Here is an 11390-nt window from a genome sequence, read left to right as displayed (position 1 = left end):
GATAATTATGACCACCCCATGAGTACTTAGTTGGGCCAACTTTTGCCTTCAATACTGCAGCAATTCTTCTTGGCATTGATTCCACGAGATGCTGAAAGGTGATGCGAGGAATCTGACACCATGACTGATGAACAGCACTGTCCAGTCCTGTGAGATTTAATGGTTGTGGAACCAGCTGCCTGATGGCTCTTTTAACTTCATCCCACAAATGCTCAATTAGATTGAGATCTGGTGATTGTGGGGGCCACCTAAACAAGGTAAAGTCTCCCTCATGTTTTTGAAAGCACTCCTGCACAATATGAGCACCGTGGCATGGCACATTGTCTTGTTGGAAGAAGCCATCTCCATTGGGATATGCCATCAACATGATAGGATGAACTTGATCAGCAATGATACTTAGGTATGTTGTGCTATTCAGACGTTGTTCCACACGAATTAAAGGGCCCAAATCATGCCAGGAAAACATGCCCCAAATCATAACACTGCCCCCACCAGCTTGAAGAGTTGTACTCATGCATGTGGGGTGAATGCTTTCATGCTGTTTCCACCAAATTCTCACTCTGCCATCTGCATGATGCAATTGGAAACGTGATTCATTGGACCACATGACTTTTTTCCAATGCTCGACTCTCCAATCCTTGTGCTCCTGTGTGAATTGGAGACATTTTATCTTGGTAACTGCAGACAGCAAAGATGTTCAAACAGGCCTTCGGCTTCCATATCCCATACAATGCAGTGTAAGGCTAATTTGCCTACAAGCGTCAGGTGGTCATAATAATCTGGCCACTCCCTACTTCAAAGATCTAGAACAAAATCTCCAAAAATTCACCTGGAATAAAAAAAGACCCCGAATAGCTGCAGCGATCCTGAGAAAGAACAAAGTAGGTGGGATCTCAATGCCAGATATCAAGCTGTATTACAAAGCCACTGTTCTCAAAACTGCCTGGTACTGGCACAAGAACAGACATATAGATCAATGGAATAGAATAGAGAGTCCAGAAATTAGCCCGAACCAATATGCTCAATTAATATTTGACAAAGGAGGCAAGAACATACAATGGAGCCAAGATAGTCTCTTCAATAAATGGTGTTGGGAAAATTGGACAGATATATGCAAGAAAATGAAACTAGACCACCAACTTACACCATACACAAGAATAAACTCAAAATGGATAAAGGACTTAAATGTACGACAGGAAACCATAAAAATTCTAGAAGAATACAAAGGCAACAAAATCTCAGACATATGCCGAAGCAATTTCTTCACTGATATAGCTCCTAGGGCAGTTGAAACTAAAGAGAAAATGAACAAATAGGACTACATCAAAATAAAAAGCTTCTGCTCAGCAAAAGAAACCATCAACAAAACAACAAGAAAACCCACTGCGTGGGAAAACATATTTGCCAACGTCATATCTGATAAGGGCCTAATCTCCAACATTTATAGGGAACTCATACAACTTAACAAAAAGAAGATAAACAATCCAATCAAAAAATGGGCAAAGGATCTAAATAGACACCTTTCAAAAGAGGACATTCAGAAAGCCAAGAGACATATGAAAACATGCTCAAAGTCACTAATCATCCGAGAGATGCAAATCAAAACAATGAGGTACCATCTCACACCTGTCAGACTGGCTATCATCAACAAATCAACAAACGACAAGTGCTGGAGAGGATGTGGAGAAAAAGGAACACTTGTGCACTGCTGGTGGGAATGCAGACTGGTGCAGCCACTATGGAAGACAGTAGGGAGTTTCCTCAAAAAGCTGGAAATGGAACTCCCATTTGACCCTGTGATCCCACTTCTAGGAATATATCCCAAGAAACCAGAAACACCAATCAGAAAGGATATGTGCACCCCTATGCTCATAGCAGCACAATTCACCATAGCTAAGATCTGGAAACAGCCTAAGTGCCCATCAGTAGATGAATGGATTAGAAAACTGTGGTACATCTACACGATGGAATACTATGCTGCTGTAAAAAAGAAGGAACTCTTACCATTTGCAACAGCATGGATGGAACTGGAGAGCATTATGCTAAGTGAAATAAGCCAGTCAATGAAGGAAAAATACCACATGATCTCACTCATTCATGGATAATAAAGACCATTACAAACTTTTGAACAATAATAGATACAGAGGCAGAGCTGCCTCAAACTGATTGTCAAACTGCAGCGGGAAGGCCAGGGAGGGTTGGGGGGCAGGAGGGAGGCGGGTAAGAGATCAACCGAAGGACTTGTATGCATGCATATAAGCATAACTAATGGACATAAGACACTGGGGGGTAAGGGAGGCCAGGGGATTGTCAAGGGCGGGGGGGGGGAAGGACACATATGTAATACCCTTTGTAATACTTTTAGCAATAAAAAAATAATAATAATAATCTGGCCACTCAGTGTGTGTGTGTGTGTGTGTGTGTGTGTGTGTGTGTGTATATATATATATATATATATATATATATATATATATTTGCATATTTTGTACCTATTTCCTTATAAATATATGGAGCTAGAAAAATACTTGTAAGGGATCAGTGAAGTGAAAATTAAGACTTGGAAATGTCTATGGTGTGCATGGGCATAGATGGTAAACAAGTCATGGTAGACTGAATAATGGGTCTCTAAAGATGTCTACATCCTAATTCTTAAAACCTATGTAGATATTAGTTTCTATGGAAAAAGGGACTTAATACATATGATCTAGTTAAGAATCTTGAGATGAGTAGATTATCCTGGATTATCTGGACAGGCCCAAATGTGATCACAAGGGTCCTCATGAGAGAAAGGCAGAAAGATAAAAAACAGAGAAGGTGATATGACAAAGAAAGCAGAGACACACAGAAAGAAGGAGACAGAGATAGTCACATAGAGAAAAAAGGAAATTGAATCATGCTGCACTGTTGGATTTGAAGACAGCAGAAGCAGCCAGCAACAAAGCCTGAAATTGGCAAAGGCAAAGAAACTGATTCTCTTCTAGAATGTCCAGAAGGAATGAGCCTTCCTAACACCTTGACTTTAGCACAGTGAGACTAAGTTTGGGCTTCTGACCTCCAGCATCCTATCTAATAAAAGAGTAATATGCAAATTAACCATCACTCCACAACAAAGATGGCGGCGCCCATAGCGGCTGGGCAGGACACTGGCGGCATCACTCTGGCAATGTAAGCCCAGCAGGCAAGCGAGGCCTGCAGGCAGCACCTAGCAGGGCCTTCTGGGCGGTCGCCACGGTGACCGGGGAGCAGGCAATGGGGCCCACAGGCAGCACCCAGCAGGGCCTGCTGGGCAGTGGTGGTGGTGACCCACTGGCAGGCAAGCGGGGCCCACAGGCAGCACCCAGCAGGGCCTGCTTGCCCATCCCCATGGTGTGGAGCTGGCAGGCCCCGCAGAGAGCAGAGAACCATGGGGAGTGGGCCCAAGCCATCAGTATCCCCATGGTGTGGAGCTGGCAGGCCCCGCAGAGAGCAGAGAACCATGGGGAGTGGGCCCAAGCCATCAGTACACATCCCCTGAGGGCTTCCAAATTGGAGAAGTTAGCAGGTCGGGCTGAGGGACCTCCCCATCTTCCCCCCTCACCTCGTGCATGAATTTCGTGCACCGGGCCTCTAGTTGTAAGATAATAAATTAGTGCTGTATTAAGCCACTAGGTTTGTGGTCATTTGTTATAATAACAATAGTAAACTAATAAAGTCTTACTCAAAATTTTGTCCAACTGATGTAAAAACAGATATTTCTAATGTTCAGGAATATACATGTCTAGGGACATGTGACATTGGTTCCAACTAACTATACACGGAAGGAAGTCTGTGTGAATTATTAAATTTTGTAATATTCTGGCAGTCATTCATGTGGCTGATAAAATTCTCTATGAATGAAATCTTATCTGGAATTTCTCATTTTTATAAAGTAGAGAGAGAGAATTATATGAGGTTACTAGACTTTAAATTGGGATAATTAAATGAATTAGAACTAGGAACTTAATGTATTATAAAACCTTTTAGTTGAAGTTTATATCCCTGACAAGGAGTTTTAAGGATTTTTTTGCTGTGAGGTGCTTAGTACTAATATTTGAATCTCAAATTTCTTAATGAGTTGGAGGTTTTCCGAAAAACTTCTAGTCAGCCTGTTTGTAGAAATAACTTTAAAGATTGGTGGGTGGGGGTTGTTCACAAGCTTAGAAAGAAGAATAATTCATTGCTATCATTTTGTCAAAACTTTGAAAGCACCCTATTGAAGGATGTAAATGCTTCTTCCTTAATGTGATAATTTAAGGACATATAATTTGATGATTAATGAGCAAAAAATTATAGAAATAGCGCAGTCACCTTTGCTAAAGTCTTTGGTCTGTAACTTCAATGGCAAACAACTTAAGTGGGCTCTAATCAATGAAATAATAGTCAATACCTATAAAAATGCACAAATTCATATAAAAAATAATGGTTTCTCACATATATTCACAGAAAGATGTTAAAAACTGATGGTATTCAATATTATAATTCAAAATGTTATTGGGTATTCATATAAGAAGGTAACAAAAATACTTTTATAGGAACATAGGGTCAAAGTTTGCCTTGAAAAGCCTATAGAGATGGTCCCTGACTTACATTTGTTCAACTTATGATTTTTTTTTATTTTACACTGGTATGAAAGTGGTATCCATTCAGTAGAAACTGTACTTTGAATTCTGAAATTTTTCTGGGCTAGTAAGATGCAGTACAATACTACCTCACAACATTGGGCAGTGGCAGTGAGCCACAGCTCCTTGTCAGCACACGACTATAAGGGTAAAAAACTGGTATTCTACAGTGCACTGTGTTGCTAGAATTTTTGGATACTGTGTTCTGAGCATGTTTAAGTACCCTAGGCCAAGCTGTGGATGTTCAGTAGATTAGGTGTATTAAATGAATTTTCAACTCACAATAGTTTCAACTTACAAAAGATTTATTGGGACATAACCCCATCATGTTGTGAAGAAAACTTTTTATAGTATCTCCATGTCTATGAGGCACAAAAATAAACTCACAGGACTTTTAATAACTAACAGGTGTAAGCAAATCTCCAATGGCCATGTATGAAAAATATGTGCCAGGAAATGCCACATGGTTTCAAATGCATCTACATACAATTATGCTTCCAATGAGATTTAAAAAATTAATTCATGTGTCATGCTAGAGCCACATTTATATGGCTAGTGGTTGTATAAAATGAGTAACCCTACTGAGAATTTGTTGTCTGCAACAAACTTGAGCGTCTTTGATGGGGTTATGAGACTGTAAAATGAATTTATTTTATTCATGGGACTCCTGAAGCCTGAGTAAACAGCAGACATATTTTGGCAGAATTTGCAGCAATCCAGGTTGAGAATCCATGTTAAATGTTTGGTTTCAATAATGTGCTGGGAATTGGATTTTGAGAATTGAATTAATTGAAATGAAAAAAATTGCTCTGAACACATATAAATGTCCAATTTTGGAGAGATCAATTAACATAAATGTATTGTGCTTAAATTTAGGAGTGCTTATCTTGAGTAATATCTGTCCAGAATATGAAAAATAACCCATGAGTGGAATTGTAAGTTTCTTTTTGCTATAATAAACAAGAAAATGCATTTTTATACTTTTTACATATAACATTACATTTATATTTATATATTATTCCATAAATTTGAATATAGTGATATTCAAAGATCATAAGTGTATAGTTCAATGAGTTTAATAAAGACATATAGTCCTGTAGTCCAGAATCCTAATATATTAAGATACAGAGCTTTTTCATCACTCCAGAAAGCTCTCTGTGCATGGTATTTCCCAGTAAATCTCCAAACACCTTCCCTAGGAAACCATTGTTTTGATTTTTATTAAAATATTTGATATTTTATATAAACAGAATAATAGATTATGTACAATTTTGTGTCTAGCATTTTTTATTGAATACGGTATTTTTCAGGTTCACTCATGTTGCTGCATGTATAAGTAGTTCATTATTATTGTACTAGAGGCCCAGTGCATGAAATTTGTGTATGGGAGGGGGGGCAGGCAGGGAGGTCCCTCAGCCTGACCGGCACCTTTTCCAATTCGGGAGCCCTCAGGGGATGTGCTACTGATGGCTTGGGCCCACTCCCCATGGTTCTCTGCTCTCTATGTGGCCTGTCTGCTCCACAACATGGGGATGGGCAAGCAGGCCCTGCTGGGTGCTGCCTGCGGGCCCCGCTTGCCTGGCTGCGGGTCGCCACTGCCACCGCCCAGCAGGCCCTGCTGGGTGTTGCCTGTGCCCCGCTTGCCTGCTGGGCTCACGTTGCCGGGGTGATGCCACCAGCGTCCTGCCCAGCAGCTATGGGCGCCGCCCTCTTTGTCGTGGAGTGATGGTTAATTTGCATATTACTCTTTTATTAGATAGGATAGTATTAGTCTACTGTAAAAACAAACCATAATTTGTTTGTCCATTTTATGCTGAAGGATATTTGGTTTGTTTCTAGGCTTAGCTATTAAGAATAAAGCTGCTGTAAACATCATGTACAAGTCTTTTAGTAGGTATCTTTATGCATGATACTTGGGTATATTCTTAGGACAGCTAATTTCTGTATCACAGGAAAAATATGTTGTTAATTTTATTAGAAACTTCCAATGTGGCAATGAGGTGTTTTTGTTTGTTTGTTAGTTTTTTCAGTAGTTGTAACATTTCAAAATCCCATCAGCAGTATATAAGAACTTTGGTTCCTCCACGTCATCACTAACATTTGGATTTGTGAATCCTTTTAATTTAGCCAGTCAAGTAAATGAGAAATTGTATATCTCTGTTTTTTAAAAATATATATATTTTTATTGATTTCAGAGAGAAAGGGAGAGGGAGAGAGAGAGAGAGAGAGAGAGAGAGAGAGAATTATTAATGATGAGAGAGAATCATTTATCAGCTGCCTCCTACATGCCCTCAACTGGAGATCAAACCCACAACCCAGGCAAGTGTCCTGACCTGGAATCCATCCATGACCTCCTGGTTCATATGATGATGCCCAACCACTAAGCCACCATTGCCGGACAGTATATCTATGTTTTATTTTGCAGTTCTCTGATTAATAATGTTAATCACTTTTTCATTTAATTATTGGCTATTTATAATCCTTCTTTGTTAATTGTGCTTTCAAATCTTTTTGACATTGTTACGTCTGTTTATTATTCAGTTAATGGGACAGTCGTGTATTCTTGATATAAAACCTTTACAAATATATTGTAAAGATTGCTTATAGCAGTTATGGGTATCCTTACTCATTTTTTAAAAATCTTTATTGTTGAAAGTATTAGATATGACCCCTTTCCCCCCCATTAACCCCTTTTAGCCTGCCCTTGCCCCGACCCCAAACCTTCACCCCACTATTGTCTGTGTCCCTGGATTATGCATATAGGCATACAAGTTCTTTGATTAGTCTCTTCCCACCCAACCACCCACCCCTGCCTTTCCTCTGAGATTTGGCAGTCTGTTCCATGCTTCTATGTCTCTGGATCTATTTTGTTCATTAGATCCCACATTTGAGTGAGATTATGTGATTCTTGTGTTTCTCTGACTGGCTTATTTTGCTTAGCATAGTACTCTCCAGGTCCCTTCATGCTGTCTTAAAGGGTAAGAGATCCTTATTTTTTTACTGCTGTGTAGTATTCCATGGTATAAATGTACCACATATCTTCTAGGAATATATCCTAAGAAACCCGAAACACAAATCAGAAAGAATGTCTGCACCCCTATGTTCATAGCAGCACAATTTACAATAGCTAAGATCTGGAAACAGCCCAAGTGCCTATTTATTTTTTAAATGGTACTATTTGATAAGTGGAAGTTTTTGTTTGATGAAGTTCTACATACACATTTTTTTAATGTTTGGTATTGCTTTCTTTTATTCCATAAATCTATTGAAGAATAATTAATGACCATAATAGTGTATATGTAAAGTGTACATGTAATAATTTGATATACATATACACTATAGAATGAGTACCAAGTTCAAGATAATGAATACATTAATCACTTCATATAGTTAACTTTTTTTGTGGTGATATGGCTTAAGATCTAATCTCAGCAATATTCAAGTATACAATACCAAATTAATAACTCTAGTCACCATGCTGCATATTAGATCCTCAGAAATTATTCTTATAACTGAACATTTGTTTCCTTTGATATACATTTCCTCATTTTCCCCCCCAGGCCATCAATCACATCATATTCTCTGTTTCTATTAATTAGCTATCATGTTTATTTAGATTCCACATATAAGTGATATATTACGGTGCCTCTCTTTCTCTATATGGCTTATTTCACTTAGCATTATACTGTCCAGATTATCCTTTTTGGTTGTCACACATGGCAAGACTCCATTACTTTTTATGACTGAACTAGAGGCCCAGTGCACAAAATTCATGCACAGGGGCAAGGGGTCCCTCAGCCCGGCCTGCACCCTCTCTAATCTGGGATCCCTCTCACAATCTAGAACCACTTGCTCCTAACTGCTCACCTGTCTACCTGCTTGATGCCCCTAACTGCTCCCCTGCTGGCCTGATCCCCATAACTGCACTCCCCTCTGCCAGCCTGATCTACTTATCTGCGCTCCCCTACTGGTCTGATTCCCCTAACTGCCTATCTGCTCTCCCCTCCTGGCCTGATCCCCCTAAAGGCCAGGGACACATGCAGGCAATGCCACATCCCAGGCTAGGGGCACATGCAGGAAGCATCACATTAGTGCTGGGCAGGCCTATGCGCACCTCCGCTAGGGGTGGCCTTTGCTGGGGGCTGCCCCAGGTGGAGGCCACCCTTGGGCTGGGCTGCACAGAGGCCCTCCTGGTGATGGCAGTCCCTGCCCACCCACTCCTGCTGCACATGCCGCCTGCTGAACGGTTGTTACACGATGGCATCCTGGCAAATTTGAATATTCCTCTATTATTAGTATAGATAATATCATATATATATATATATATTCCACATTTTCTTTTTCCATTCATTTATCAATGACATTTACCTAGTTTCCATATTCTGAATAATGCCTATTCTGAATAATGCGTCAATAGACATTAGAATGTACAGTGGGGCCTTGACTTACGAGTTTAATTCGTTCCGTGACGGAGCTCGTAACTCAAATTACTCATATGTCAAATCTTAAAGTGAACGAATGAGACACGTGATGCTGGGCTGATGTTGTGGCATTCACTGTGACGTTCACTGTGCCAACTAGCAGTGGGGTATCTGAAGCTGGATCATAACCTGAATTTTAGCTCGCAACTCAAAGCAAAAAATTGGCTGAGAGATGGCTCTTATCTCAAAAAACTCGTTAGTCGGGACACTCATAAGTCAAGGCCCCACTGTAGATATCTCTTCAAATTCCTGTTTTATTTTTCCTTTGGCTATGTGCTTGTAAGTGGGATTATTGGATTATGTCATAGTTCTATTTAAAAAATTTTAAGAACCTTCATTTTGTTCTATATAGTGACTGCACCAATTTACATTCCCACCACTAGTGCAAGAGTATTCACTTTTCTCACAGCCTCATCAACACTTATTATCTCTTCTCTTTGTAAAAATTGCCCTCCTAAAAAGTATGAGTTGATAACTCATTGTGGCTTTGATTTTCATTTCTCTAATGATTAGTGATATTAGAATTACTTTAATATACCCATTGGCCATTTGTATGTCTGAGGGGCATTTCCTTCCTTCCACAGAACTGAGCACAGAAGAACAGGGTCAGAAGGACTTGGGAAAACTGACCAAGGGACTCTTCTGTTGGGGGTGGTACCTGCTGAACCCATAGGATGTGGGAAAGATTGGATACCTTTCAGAAGACACATAGTTCAATAACTGTCTGAGTGTCTTCCTATAGTTTCTTCAAAAAAAATAGTGCACCACAGGTCCCTTTTTGGTACAGCCAACAGTCCTTTCTGCGGGACTCGAGCTTGACAAGGTGGTGTGGCCAGTATATGGAGGACTGGGTTAGTGTAGTGCACTCCCACAGCTGGTGCTGTAAGAGTAGGCATACCCTGCACTGGGAGATGGTGCCTGAGAGTGATATGGGATGTTCATTCAGGACCAGGATCTCAGTAGCTGACTCTCCAGATCTCTCTCTGGAGCCACTCCACTGAGATATTATCTTTTTGACTCCTATATTCCCTGAGTTGCCCTCTCTCTACCAAATCTCTGGATGAATACCCAAGAACATGCCAGTGTGTTGGCTCTTTAGGAGAGAACCTGGGACTCTAGCATGCTCCCTCTTCATCCCAGTGGACAAAATTCCACTGATTTTCACTGAGAGATTCCATGCAGGCTCCTCTTCCTAGCTCTAATGATTTGGGTTGTGGGTCCCAGCATGGTGCTGAATCCCCAGTCTCCTCAGGGGGTACTTTTGCAGCTGAGATATCCCTCCAGCTACTCAGTGCTGCACCTTGGTGCAGGAGCCAGCCCTCTCCATGCCTCTGCCCTTATTACCAGTCTCTGTGCAGCTTCTTCTATAAATTCTTGTATATAATACTCCTGTTCATTTGTCCTTCAGTTGGTCATTCAGGTTGATTGCTCTGTAATTTAGCTGTAAATCCATTTGGTGCTGGGAGGGGGTGTATGTAGCATTCACTTACACTGTAGCCATATTGAATCTTTCTTAAAATCATGTTTTATGTCTTCTTATTTTGAGTATTCCTTAACTAATTATATATATATATTGAGTTTGTTAGTTTTGCTATTTTTTTGTCTTTTAACCTTATACTGGCATTACAAGCAGTTGATTTAGTAACTTTATTAAATGTTTCCCTTCATCTGTGATATTTTTTATTCATATTTGTAGTTATGGTGTTTTCTTATGACTTAGTGAAGTCACCTTAACATTTCTTGTAAAGCTGGTTTAGTGGTATTTTTCATCTCCTTTGCAACTCTGAATGAAACTTTGCCAGTACACTATTTTTGATTGCAGGTTTTTTTTGTTTGTTGTTTGTTTGTTTTTTTCCTTTAAGCACTTTGAATATATTATGCCACCTATTTTTGGCCTGCAAAGTTGCTGCTGAAAAGCTAGCTGATAGTCTTATGGGGGTTCCCTTGTATTACTTATTTTTCTCTTGCTACTTTTTAAATTCTTTATCTTTGTTGTTTTCCATTTTAGTTACAATGTGTCTTCTTTTGGACTACTTTAGGTTCATTTTGTTTAGTTTTGTGTTGGTTTTTTGTTTGGAAAGTATTTCTATCTCCTCATTTGCCTAATTTTCTGTTTGAGTGTATGTATAAGGGAGATCAGCTGTGTCTCCCAGTCCTGAAGAAGTGTTCTGTGGGGTCCAGCAATGCAATCCCCTCTGGCCTACACAGCCAGGTGTTCCTGGGTGTTGGGTTGGATGCATTCTTATGTGGGGCAGTTGCTACTTTTGTACTG

The sequence above is a fragment of the Myotis lucifugus genome, unplaced genomic scaffold, assembly GCF_000147115.1.
Source record: "Myotis lucifugus unplaced genomic scaffold, Myoluc2.0 scaffold_13, whole genome shotgun sequence".
NCBI lineage: Eukaryota > Metazoa > Chordata > Mammalia > Chiroptera > Vespertilionidae > Myotis > Myotis lucifugus.
The sequence above is the reverse complement of the archived record's forward strand: the minus strand, read 5'-3'. Positions refer to the sequence as shown.